Raw genomic sequence first — 15060 nt, 5'->3', positions numbered from 1 at the left:
TAGAATTTTGTGGGTACGGCAAGTAAGCAAACACCTTTTTATTGTTGGCACAGCAGCAGTCAATTTCAAGCATGTGTATGTCGTTACTTTGCAGTTACATATAAGATTATCTGTCAATTGTAAACACCGTACGCGCAGGACTCTTTACCTGTAACTTGACATATCAGTTGTTTTACTTTACTTGGCTTCAGTGTGCAGTTTAAGTTAAAAGCTTTTTGTGCAGCTGTCAAATTTAAAAAATCAGATGTTTTGTCTGCAAATGTACAGAGCCGGGCAATGTGTTTTGTTGGAGAGCGAAATTGTATTAAGTGCGGGTTTCGCGAGAGTGCATGTTGTCATTTCTCTCCCATAGAGGCTGTTGGCTCATAAACTGCTGGTACAAAAAAAATAACAGCCGTCATTATCGTCATTACCACTGTTGCTGTTACACATCCTAGCCTAACAAAAATATTGTTATGTAGAGATTAGTTCGCATATTTAGATATGTATGTATATTTGCGTACAAAATTTGCATTTGCAAACAATTTTTCGTATGTTATTTAGTATTAAAATAAACTGCGGGCCGCAATTGTCATATTTGCAAAGAAAAATGTTGGAAAGAATTAAAAAAAGAGCAATTACGGTGATTGAACTTGGAGAGAAAGATTCTGAAACAACTAAGAATATTTTTTTTTTTAGTTTTAACGGAAGCGATACCACAGTGTTGTGTTTTCCGTCTAATACTCGCGACCAGTTTGTATTCTCAACAATTATTCCAATAAAATAAAAAAAACGCTTCATTATGCAACTAATCAGCTGTTTGTGTGCAGTGTTAAATATTGGCAATAAAGTATATACATACGTACATATGTAGAGGCGTTTTTGCATTTTTCGATCTGAGAGCGTTCATGTACGTAGTTATGGCGCATGAATGTGCAACCGGTTGGCAGACTGTGCAAAAATTCAAGTACAAGGATATTCTCTTTCAAGGTTTCATTTCGCCTTCAACAGTCAACATACAATGGCTATTGGCCATTTGCGTTTACACCAAATTGAAGGATTTGACGAAGCTTTGCGTCGAAGTGTTGCGTTATGCAACTGCTTACGTATTTTATGCACAGAGGCGACCTTTTCCACTTGCATGCATAATCAATGGAAAAGCAATTTTCACATGTACACACCTATACATGTTTGTATGTATGTATATACATAGAGAAGTATGGCTGAATGCCGGTAATTGTACACTGCAACACGCCCCTTTTGAACAAAAAGAATTCACACTCATACAACATTTGAAAATTTCATAATAACAACAACAGCAAAATATTTTCTATAAGCAAAATAAATAAATCAATACCGAAAAGTTATGAGCAATGAACAAGTGGCTAGCACCTGCTAAAAGCATAAATTAACTAATTTTTAGGCACCTCACCAGTATAAAGTCCGTAATCGCCACACTGATTGGTTAAATGTATGAAATTTAGTGATTCTTTGCATATTTACAGGTCTTGCTTGTGTGTCTGGTAAAGAGTGTGACTGCTTCCTGTGTACATTCGGAATTTTTAGCCAAAAGTTTTTCCGGCGTGTTAAATTCATTTGTATAAGTATGTGTGTATTTGCTAATATGTTTACGCTATACTATTTGAATGAATTTGCATAGTATTAGATTACAAAATAAACCACTATTTTAAAGCATACCTAATCCAGCAAAATCCACTGCAGCTAATATTCAATTCAATTCCAATATTTAATTCAATTGAAATATTTAATACGAATTATAATGCAAATATAATTCTGCTTGCTTGCTTCAAAACTATCTAATAAAGATCAAAGCGTTACTAGCGTGGTGAATTTCCAACGACCATGTTGCCACTGCGCACGAATATCTCATATATATGTTACATATTACATATATTTATTTGTTTTGTGTAATGATTTGTTGTAAAATTCTAATATATTGTCTTTAATATTTGTTAATACATATTTGCTTTATTATTTACTCAATAAATCTTTAAATTCAATCAACTTGTAAAGCTAGGGGAATATTAGAAAATCAAAGAATGGCAATACAACATTGTTCACATACACAACGATGCATTTCGAAAAGGGAAAATTCAAGCTACAATTGTACACAATAGCGCTGTCACTTGGCAGTTTGTTTTTTCTGCTAGCTAGTAAACGCGCAAAGCAAAGCAGAATCGGAATTTTGTTGAGTTGACGTTTTTGGTGCATTCTCGGTTTATTATAAGATTCATTTTGCTTGTTCCAGTGAAGCGGTCGCGTTATTGTTTCGTCTATATTAAGTGGCAATTTTTGTAATATAAGAAAGTGCTTAATTTAAGAATATATGCGCGTACCTGTACGTAAGCGCATACGTATAATAAGCCGTGTACCAATCGTTTCCAAAACAAATAGAAAATATAGAAAATATAAATGTACATTCGGTTAGAGAAAATATGTAAAAATACATAAAAGTGCGGTGCGGTGAGGAGCAGATGGTATTTTGTTAGTGCCTCTCTGCTTGCCGAGTGCAGTGCATACAAAGTACGCGCGCATTTGTGCGCTTCGCTGGCAATGTGATCAAATGCATTTCTCTTCACTTACTAAATTGTTCAAATGAAATGCTTGTGAAAAGTAAACAAATGTGTAGAATTATGGAAATATAAGTGAACGTAAATTATTCTGCACTAATATCAAAAGTAGTACTAAATTCCAAGAAGGAATCTGAAAAGGTAATTGTTTTAGTTTTAAATATGAACGGAAAGGGAAGCCACGGAACAGCTGTACCGAACGTAAGCTGTGATTGGTAGTTATTTATTGTAGGCAGTGCAGTTGTGTTGTTATATCTATCAGCTGTTGCGATAAAATGCCTGCATGGATAAAGACGGTAGAGATAATCTTTATGTAATAATGTGTGATCAGAGAGTCATAAAATAAAAATGCTTATAAGAAGCATAAATAAACACAAATGAAGTCAACTTTAGACATTCAACAATGTAAAAGATTTTAAATGTTTTAGTACCATACAGTGGTTAGTTGCAGCTGACTTTGTAGCTCGTTTATTTTATTTGTTCTATGCGTTGCATACCTAACTCCCGTTGAGCAGATATCCTCGGTTTGTTGTCTACTTCTACATATTTATGCAAATAGGCAAAAATTATGCATATCGTGTGGTGATATGGGCACGGATGTACATAAAGCATTGAATATTCGTTTTAATAATATGGAATATTTTATGATACAGAATTATGTAAATCTTATCACACAGCTTAAAAACAATATTTGGCAAGAGTTAAAAACATTTCAAAATCCATAATCATTACTTGTAGCCAAGTTATTCTTCGAAATGTTATAATTAAATTCATATTACATATAAATATGCATACATATGTATGCCTGTGTATATAACCTATTATATATATATATTTCTATATACATATAACATTTTTCTCATACATATGCACTTATAAATACTCTTTCTATGTATTGAAAATTATTGTTCAAATAATTTTATCATTATTTCTTGATAAAAAACGTTTAGCGTTAATATAGTTTCACTGAATCACATCGTTGGGCGATTATATGAATGGAAAATTATGTAAATATTTACGCAAATATAAACACAATACATCCAATTATACATATGTGCATATGTATAGAATTGATAAAGAACCAGCAAGTTATTTTTAATAGTCATTGGAAAAGATTGTTGTACAAATCTTAATGTCTATATGCAAAGTAGACATACATAAATACCACTTGACATTCATACATATTCCATAAAAAAGTATACAAAAATGTGAACATGTACATAAATATGTATGAGATTCTTATTGTACTGACTCATTTTAAATAATTTTATGCAACATACGAAAACCATGTGCTTGAAGTGTCTATCAAATTCCTATTAATTTTTCATTAATAATACTATTTAAAACACTGAAATCAAATGTAGATACAAATGCATACATATGTAAATATGTACATATGTACATATGGTTATGGCTACTTAGTATAATGTATTTTTCTATGGTTTACTGGTTCTCAAAAGTAGAACAAATTGCAAGTACTTCCGTGTGATGTTTTGGTATATAAATTCGATTGATTTTTAAATTTATATTATAGATACTCCATATAAAATATTCCGATAAATTTTTTTAATGTGTTGCGGTATTGTTATCAGCGCTTTTGTAATTAGACAGTGTGATTGTGATTCATATATATATTTACATAAGAACATACATGTGTGCCATAAAGGTAGATTATGTACATATGCCGGTGTTTTCGAAAATAATGTAATTTTCGAACCACCAACTACCAACCTATTTATCAAATACATACATATATATGTGTATTACCATTTAAGGGTACCAAGCCTTTCGGTATATCATATCGAAGTGTACCAGGGTAACGGTGGTTATAAAATTTACTGCCTGGCATTACTGTTGATTCATTCTGCTGAATTCGATGTACTTTCATTAAGTTTGATTGATGACATTGCGACATTAATAATTTGATTTACTTTACAAAAATGTAATTTACGTATAACCTTCGCAATATATATCACTAAGCTATATTAACAAGAATTCTGTACATATACATACATTATTTATAATAGAGTGCATAGAATAACATTCAATGAGAAACAAATTGTTTACCGTTTTAATTCATACACCCACTCTTTGTTAGTGCCTAATTTAACTAGTAATACGACTTTTTTTTATACCCTGAACAGGGTATATAAGGTTTGTCGCGAAATTTGTAACATCCAGAAGGAAATGTGGGAGGTCTTATAAAAATAGATACATGTACATATTATGTCGTTCCTTAAGTAATTTCGTTTGATGATACTAGTTGATCTTATTGAATTTTTTTCGCAACTAACTACACGCTTAAACAATTTACCGATATTACCAAATAAACGTTTTTTCTTATTGAACTCTGAATATTAAGTATACTATGAAGTTTCTAACTCCCAGAAGGAATTGCCAGAAACCCTATACAGTATATCTATATATAATTGATCAGTGTGACTAGCTGAGTGGATTTGGCCATTTTCGTCTGTCTATATACATATACGCGAACTAGCCTCTCAATTTTTGAATAAACGATCTATAACTTTTCACACTTCCTTTTCCCGGCAAAAGCTGCTTGTTTGTCGGAACGACTGATATCGGATCACTATAAGATATAACTGTCATACAAACTGATCAGTCAAAATCAAGTTCCTGTCAAATAAAATTACACTTTAAGAAATGCACCTGTAATGGGTGTTTCAGTTTGAAAACTGTTAATTTTCTATACATACATACATATATGTACTATATATGCGTCACATATGTATGGATGTGTGTGTATTCAAATGCTTATATTGATATACATACACTAATTTGTAAAGTACATAAAGTAATAAGCAGTCATACAAACATACTGTGGGCAAAAAATAGTAAGACTTTTTTAATTTAAACTTCGCGCGAAAACCTCTTTTGACGAAATATTTTTTTTTTTATGTTCTCATTACTGTCAGTAATAATTGAGCCAAATTTCACATCAATTCCCAATTTTGGAAAAGGCCTTCGGTGATAACTGTTTGTCGCGAGCAAGTGTTTTTGATTGGTACAGATTATTCAAAAAGGGTTGATAACACGTTGACGACGAACAACGTCCAAGACGATCATCAATATCAAATGATGATAAATAAAATATAGAAAGAATCGGCTTGAGAATCGACAATTAACTTCGGAAGGATCAGTGAAAACCATTTTGAAAGATTATATGGGCCTAAGAAAAGTGAAAGCACGATTGACTCCAAAATCACTAAATTTTTTCGAAAACTGCTTCGTGTTAACGCCTGTGCAACAATGCTTTCTGACTACCAGGTTGTCACAAGTCGTATTATTACTAGCGATGAGTCTTGAATTCATGCTTACGACCCGGAAACAGACGATCAATCGGCCAAATATCGTGGCAAAGGTGAGCCGAAACCGAAAAAACCACGTCAAAGCAAGTCAAAAATAAAGGTTATATTGACAGTTTCCTTCGATTATCGGGGAATACTCTGCGAATTTCTTCCGAACGGGCAAACTCTCAACAAGGAATACTACTTCAGTGAGTAGAAAGAGGACAGAACAAAGGGTCGACAACTCTTGGTTTTTGCACCACGATAATGCACCGTCGCATACTGCATTGATTCTTCGTGAGATTTCGCCAAATTTTTAATCAATATCGTTCCGCAACTACTATTCGCCTTAGTAAGCTCTGTGTGATTTCTGGCTATCCAGCAAACTCAAACGACCGCTCCGGGAAAACCATTTTGAGTGAATTGAAGACATTAAACATCAATCGCTACGCTTTTTGAAGGCTATTCCGGAAATTGACTTTAGAATTTTAAAATTACAAGATTTGCAGAGTCTTACTACTTTTTGCTCATGGACTGTAATAGAAGTAGACTTAATAAAAAAATTATTCGTCTCAGTTTAGTAATACTATTTTATAATTCGGATTACATGTTGAGTACATACATACGTATATGTCACTATGAATATCTCCACACTCATACATGTATTTATAAATCAATATACATATTTTTTTTTTGTTTTTTGCTTGCCACTATCATTTGGTTTTTTCTTTTTTCAAGGCCGAATGGTACTTATAACTTTATTTTTTTATTTGAGATTTATGTGGGGAAAATGTATTCAAATAGTTCATACTGTAAAAAGTAATAATAAATTGATATAGTAACTTCTATTAATAATAATAAGAGGTTAGTGCGTTATAAGTAGCTACAAATATATATGGACTCGTAAACTGACAAAACTTCACCTAAAACCCACTACCAGCTCGAACAAATATTTTTAATATTTCCAAATATTTTTTTATGAATCATAAATCAGATATTAACTAATACATATTTTTACATTCAAAAATATTATAATTTTATCCAAACTGAATTATCCGCGTGCCGCATTCAATGGCGTCTTGCCAATACATTTGTTTGTATTAGTGCTTGCTGATAAATGAGATAAATAAAAGTGCAATCTTTTAGATTTTATTTTCAATAAACTGCTGAGCATTGTTTATTTTGCTTGCCCATTTCAAAATCAATAAAAATACTGCAACCATACATATAGGTATATGAAAGCCAAATTCAAATAGTCGAAAAGGTTCTGCATATACAGATAATTTGTAGCAGTTGCCAAGTTCAATGTCGTAAACACATTTGGCAGAACTGCATATACAGTTTTCAAGAACCGTCAAAGTGTAAAGTGACTGCAATCATATATAGAAATATTCTTCAGTGGCTGGTGAACTTGCGTAATGCTTTTCCATTTGCGTCAACATACGTATGTATGTTTGTATGTGAATGGATAGACTTGCTAATATATACATACATATGTAAATATATTTGTACATAATTACATAAGATGGAAAGATATTTTTAATACAAAATTCAATTATATGTATCTATGCATGTACGAGAAGTGTTCTAAAAATAACTGGAATTTTAATTTTTTAAAGTTTGGAGACTTCAACTGTCAAAACATTTTTGTTATGTTGATATACATGTATGTTACCAAAATTCAAAAAATTTTCTCCGTTTTAAGTGTTTGGAGATTTTCGCTTGTTAAAAGAATGGATAAAATTTAAACGATTGAGCTTTGGTTTCAAAATTCTCGTTATTTTTTGAACACACCTCGTACAAGCAGTTTTGAATAATTTCTTGAAGAAAAGAATGCTTCCAAGCTTGTCATTCATATATATACATGAATTTAGTATATCGATATTTATTTCCTCGGTTTCTCAGATTTTCGGAGTTAAGCGGTTACATGGGCTTACTGGGGTAAAAAACAAGTAATTGTTTTCTCTTATAAAAAATTGAAATATTTTATTAGAATTTTTAAATTGCTACAAATATACACTATTATCATAAAAGTTCTGAAATTTTTGGAAAAAAATATTTTAAACTCGTCATTGCGATAACTCCTTCAGGATCATCTAAAGTGAAAAAAACGTGTTTTAGTTAAAAAATTTCGCGACTTTTTTTTTCAAAAAGTTGCAATGGAAAAATCCTTCGTACAAGTCTTTAAGAATGGTATTTCAAAGACCTGTGTAAAATTTCATGAACATCGGTTGAGTAGTTATTGAGAAATCTCGCCAAACGAATCCAAAAACATAGTTTCGAGAAAAACGCATTTAAAGACGCCGCACTTAGTCTAGCTACATGGTCTTCAGCGCACAAGTTCTCACGGCTGTATCTCCGAAACTATTACTCGGATCAGCTTAAAAATTTAGGACAATATTCTAGAGGTGTTGTAGAATTTATTTATCGATAAAACTCGAGTTTTTGAAACCCATAAACCCATGTAATCTCATAATTCGCTACAAATTTTAAAGTAAACAAATTAAATTTTATTTTGGGGGAAAAAATATATAATCGAGATAAGTCGTTTTCAAATTCCACAAATAATGATATTTAACATGTTGTTGTTGTTACTGTAGCGGCAGAAAACATTCATGCAGCAATTTGCTGCTGAGTTGACAGTTCTTGGCCGCATGCAGGTTCGGGTAGTTCTGAGAACTACCGCCGTTGGAGCAAAAGCTTGGTGATACACGTCGTATACGTTATAAAAACCCACACTTGCCTGCCACAGCAAATGCAACGTTAGCGTACACACACACTCATACAAACATGCTGTTAACAATTGCCGTCAATTAAAATCAAATAGCCCAGCACTGATTGTAAGTGTGCGGTCATAGCCAAACAAACTGGCTCACGCCAACAATTACCACTTAAGACCTTGAAATCCTCACAGCCACAAATTGAACCGAGCGCAGGGGTTTATCTTTTATAATTGTAATCAACGTTAATGTTTGTTGTAAGTTAAGTTGTAATGCTCGCAAGTTATAGAGAATTGATTGGAAACTGACTTTTAAAAGACCAATACTATTTTGGAATAAAAGAGGAATAGAAGCTCGGCGACTTGTACTTATAAGTCACATTATCGTAATTGAGTTATGAGTAAAACTATAAGTCACATTATCGCTACTGAGTTATGAGTAAAGCAAGTATCCATGACTGTTATGCGGAATTTTATTTAAAGCAGCTAAGGGCTTCAACAAGTACTGTATAGAAAAGCATTCACTTTTGGTAATTATATACCGGCGTGCTCTTTTCTTAAACTTTATATTCTCCTATATAGTTCAAAGAGCTCTGAGTCCAGTTTTTGTATATCGGAGCATGTATACATGTATGTAAATGTACACATAATTACTTAGGCGAGTCATATATACATATATACATTGTTCGTACACTTTTACCAGCAGATACATTCGTATTTACATCGGCAGGCACACACGTGCTCGAACAAATATACATATGTAAATATATTAGTTTGTTGGCAAAATACATGTTTTGCCTATTTATAAACCACATGAGCCACATGAGTTCGCCGTTTCTTGATTTGTTTACCGAAAATATGTAGAATATTCACAAAAAACGCCTCCAGTTTATCGCAAATTATACGCCAGGCTGCCAGTTCTCTTTACATGTTTTAAATTTTAATGTGGTTTTCGTTTTATTTCAAAACATTTCGCATGAATTACATACCACAAAATTACTTCGCTTTAATTTATTTTGTCCGATTTTTGGAGCTTATTCTATAAATAAAAGCTTTAAAAATGTGTGGTTGATATGAACGTTATTCAAGGAAATAAGTGAATAAGTCTCCCAATTATGTAAGAACCAAGACGTTTTAAACCTCTTCTTTGATAATGAACACTAAGAATATAATAAGAAAATAAGTGAATAAGTTTTGCAAAGATTGTAGCCGAAAGCATTCAACTTTTCTGCGTTTAATTTACTTTAGGCGGTGGCCGCTTGACAGCAAGTCTTCATAAAAAACGAGGCACCTAGAATCCTATATAAGTCGCAGAACAGAAATTGTAGATAAGGCTCGACCAAGTAACTATTAATATTATTTGTTAGCAAATATAAATATTATCTTATTTAAGGCTTCTTTTATATTTGCGGTATTACCGGTTCTACGAACATTTAACAAATACTGATAAGATAATTCTAACTTGGAGACAATCTAATGTTCATTTTCAACTGGTTAATCCTCAAAATATTTATGGTGCCCATATTATATTGCGCTTTATTTATAGCAAAAGAAAATCAAGGTTAAATTCGGTTCCCTCAAAGTGCTTTTATTATAGCAACTATATATATAAACGTAACTGGCCAAAGGAAAAGGTTCTGATTTCTTTCTGTCACAACCTTCAAGGCGAATTAAGGTTATTTAATAAGGAGATCTTTCTTTCCTAATAAAGATTATAAAGATTGTGACTCTAATCGATTAGTTGGAATGGCAGCTAGATGGCACCGACAAACGAGTATAGACAGACGGCTAAATCAAGTCACCTCGTCACGCTAATCAGTTATATATATACTTTCTAGGGTCTCTGACATTCCCTTTTATTTTTCGGGATTTGAAAACTTGTTGTTGCATTCTGACAACGCACAATTTATCGAAAAATTTTCCATTTCTGACGTTATATGTACATATATACTCGGAACGTTTCGCCATAAGAGCGCTATTTGTGTTGTTTACAGTAACTTAAAATGGAGTTAAATCGCGAAAATTTTCACGCAATTAGTTTTTTCTGAACTGAATGCTATTTTTGGCAATGAAGCACCATCAAAAACCAGTGTTTATCGATGTTATAGTGAATTCAATCAAATCAATCATAGATAACTCCAAGTAGAATTTCATGAAGGTCGTCAAAAATCAATTGTTGTTCCCGAAACTATTGCTTCTGTGCTCAAACTGATATTTCAAAATCGTCATGTGACCTATCGTGAGATTGGGAACACACATGTGAGCTACGCATATGAGCCTTTGAGTAATGTACACCCAGTGATTTACCAGTTGTCTTTCAAGAAACCAGGAAGCTCTCAAGACAAGTGCTTTTTTGAGCACTCGAAAGATCGATTCATCCACCGAAAGACTTCTTTTTATTTCCGCACGTAAAAATATACTTAGAGGTTAACATTTTTCGACACCCGACGGGGCGGCTGATGAATTAAGAACGCATGTTTTGGAGATGTTTTAAACAGGGTAGCAAACGTGCTTCGCAAATTGTTTCAACGACGATGCAAAAGTGTATAGATTTTGATATTAAGATTAACAATAAAGATTTTTTCTATGGTTAATATGTGTTTTTTGTTCTCTAATCCCGAAATATAAAAGGCAGCACTCATATAACTTGCTCATGGTGTAAAAATAAACACAACCCATTTAAACTAATGAAATAAGCGGTCAGTAATATTCTATATAATTACTATTAATGATAATCTGAACTTATTCATAAGAAAACATTATACCAGTTCCGTTGTACATATGTATACGTACAAGCTTTTTACTTGAAAGTTCTAAGAACATATTTTAACTAATCTCATATCAAAAATTAACATTATTTACTTTGTATCAACATTACTGTTAATGTCAACTGTGCTGCTAAAATAATAAGGTAATTAAAAGCTACTGATTAAAAACACAAGCTAGTTTGTTGACTTTTGAATGAAGCTCTCCACTATCGCATAAAATTAATCAACCAGTGTACAGCGCACATTAGTCTTGTTTTCAAACACATACAAGTCCATACCATACATATGTATGTAAGCAGTCTAATCTCCAACGTAAGCCAAAAATCATATCAACGGCAAACACGTGTTTACATTTAACTGGATTTTACCAGAGTTTTAGTTCAAATAATCAAATATCTGCAAATAAGACTATTTTATGTGCAAATTTGCACTTCTATTTTAAATGACTGAGCTAATAAATTGTGCAAAAGAACGGAAAAGAAGCAGTAAAAAATGTTAATATGTTAGCATAGCCGTTGCCTAAATGCAAAACATGAGTTTGTTTAAAAATAAGTCTGTTTAAACATTTATTGCATATGGAAATTGCCAAGTATTTAGCACTTTAAAATGTGATAATGGAAGGCAGTGACGTCTCATGATAGAAAGTTGCCATCTGTATTATTATTAAATACCTACTTCTCAGGTTCGGTTAGATTGTACTGGCTGGATGATTGGCACGCAATACGTAGACCTATGGGTCCCTTGCAATGTGAGAAGATTTAGTTCAATTCGAACTGAAATATTGAAATACAAGATCCCAAAGCTTATTACGTAGTTTCATATCTAATTTTTATATTTCATCTAGTCCTTTGAACTGATATCTAAGATGAGTTCTTGAAAAGACGGGATAGAAGTATATAAGCTATTCCAGTCAGTCGAAAAAGAGGAGGTGCGTTTATACATGATCTTAGCGCTACTGCATGTCCTTAAGGGGGTATTCTGGTCTAAACGCATGAATTTCAGGAATTTTTTAAACTAAGATAAAAAAAATGAAAAACATTTTTACTATACATTTTTTTATATGTTTTTTATTGACATTTTAATAATAGAAAAAAAATTACAAGAAAAAGAAACGAAAATTCGTCGAGATACGGGCCGGTGGAGTGGGGGCTTCAAAAAAACGGTGCGTACTGATTGACGTGATTTCAACCCTTGTAGAGATCTAAAACTCAAACAATAAGAAGATTCTTCATTAGTAAGGATGTCGTTATCGGGTTGACCATTTTCAAAAAAAAAAAAAAAATAACAAAATGGCGTCGACTTAAAAAAATTTTTTTTGACCGATTTTTCGACCTTTCCTAATTTTTTAAAAATACTTCAAATCAAAATTTTTGGAAATCCAAGGCAGACACGATAGAGCATTGTATAGAGACTAAAATAAGTCGAATTTTGAAAAATCTTTCCAAGGTCCAATTTTTGAAAGTCTAAACTTTCAAAATATGCAACAAAAAAAAATCGATTGTTTCGAAATCCTAGACCAGAATACCCCCTTAAGGCATTTCATCGTAGTCGTTAAAGCGGCCTTTTCCCTGTACTGGTTCTTTAGCTGGGCAGGTATCCGGAGTACCTTTTTGACCTGGAACACCGTATAATACACCCTTATATATGCTAACTGCAAAGTTTTCACCAAAGCCCCTTCTTAAGGCTGCATAATTTACGTCGGCTATACAAATGATATCCATTAAAGTATTCTGAAAACATGCACTCAAGATCAAATATGACCCAGACTTCAGTACACGCAAACCGCTTCGATGAATATTTTTTTCCTAGATTGGTACAATCTTTTTGAAGTGTGAAGTTTTTGTTTCGCTATGTATTTACGACGCTTAAATTTTAATTGAGTATAGCTTTAAATTTCGGTAATACCGAACGAATTTAATTTTTTCGGCTCTACGTATATTTTCCATTGGAAAAAACTCTGAATATATACCGAATTAAAAAATGTATATTTTAAAAATTTTCAAAAAATAATCGTGGACAATTTCATACCCCGTCCCGAATTGCTGGTTTGAATTGTACCGTACTTTCTTTCATATTACCGCTACAACACTATTCTACTTTACCCAGACACACACATCTTCGATAGGCATAATTGAGTGCTAATGGATTATTTTCTGTCTGCAAAAATATCTCTATAGTGCGAATTAAAAAATTAATGTATAATAAATTATCCATGTCTATTTATTTTCCATATTAGGAGGTTATTGTACTCTTTTCGGTATATTATACCAAACTATATGTAAAGAAATTTCAAACCGAAAAAGTTGAATTTGACGTGAAAAGATGTTGCACTTGCTTATTTCATATACTATATACTATTTCACAAATATCAATATTATCACGTCGAATAAGCAAATAGACCGATACTCTCTCTCCTGCACAGATTAATTGGTTTTGATTTTTAATTCCTTGTTAAGTATTTGCTAGAGATTTTGGCATTTGATCTCACTTAAAATTCAATTAACCCGTCGTATTTTTATCACATCTGTTAATTGTTGAAATGGTGTGAAAAATGCGCCCGGCGTTAAGGATCTGTGTGTAAAAGACGTTAAATACCAGTTGGCGAGAGTGATTTTAACCAGTTTAAATCGGTTATTGCCACAGGTCAGTTGATAATTTTGCATTGTTTATTGCCGGGCTTGTTGCTTCAGTGGTTAAAAAGTTTTTGTGCTTGTTGATTAATAATTCAATTGAGTTGGCAGGCGTTTATACTAAATTGATTAAGAGGCGATAACAAAGTGTAAATTTTGTGAACTTTTTCATTATTTCATATTTATTTTGAATTTAATTTGTGTTAATTGCTTCAATGTGTTTGTGTGTTATGGATTTTTATAAAATGACAATCTGCTAGTAATAAAATGCAATAGCGTTTAATTATTATTGAATATTTTTTTACTATTGACTACTAGGTAATTACAGATCGGTTACACACAAGCTGAACTTGTTGGAATTAAGACTTTCGTAGTTGATGTTAAGCGTACTGATCGTTTATGCTAATTACCAAACAATAACCGGTATGTAATTGGTTATCTAAGCTTGTTGGAATTAGGACTTTCATATATGGTTTTATGAGCATTGAAAGTTTGTGGTAATAACCAACTAAATAATCCGAGGAGTTTTCCTATATTTTTCTATAGATTATCTGAAGAGATAAATCATTTACGATTCATATTTTTAGTAAACAGTGTTAAAGTACTTTAGAGATGCACACCTAGTTTAAAATAAAAAAAAAACATATTTTTGCATATTATGATAGGTTATAGCTTTAGAAATAACGTCTTAAATTTTTGTATCGATATCTCAAATAGTTTTTGATTTACAACTTTGTAATATAACCGCTCATTTCAAACAGCTCCGGATTTTTTCTCAAAACTACATTTTCCAAACTTTCTTACATTTTCCAGCTTTCTGATCTAATACAAAATCCAATCTAAAAACGACCAAAATTTTAGGTAAAATTCAACTTTTTCAAAAAAGCACCCATTTTGTAAATTTTTTTTTCGACCGTAGGTCTCTATAAAATATATATAACTATGCGAGTCCCTCGATTTTTGAGATATCGATCTGAAATTTTGCATTCGTACTCGAACCGCTGATATCGAACTACTATTGCATATAGCTATCATAAAAACTGTGTGATCGGAACTAAGTGCGTG

The sequence above is a fragment of the Bactrocera neohumeralis genome, chromosome 3 (assembly GCF_024586455.1).
Source record: "Bactrocera neohumeralis isolate Rockhampton chromosome 3, APGP_CSIRO_Bneo_wtdbg2-racon-allhic-juicebox.fasta_v2, whole genome shotgun sequence".
In the NCBI taxonomy this organism is placed as follows: domain Eukaryota; kingdom Metazoa; phylum Arthropoda; class Insecta; order Diptera; family Tephritidae; genus Bactrocera; species Bactrocera neohumeralis.
Note: the sequence above shows the minus strand (reverse complement) of the source record.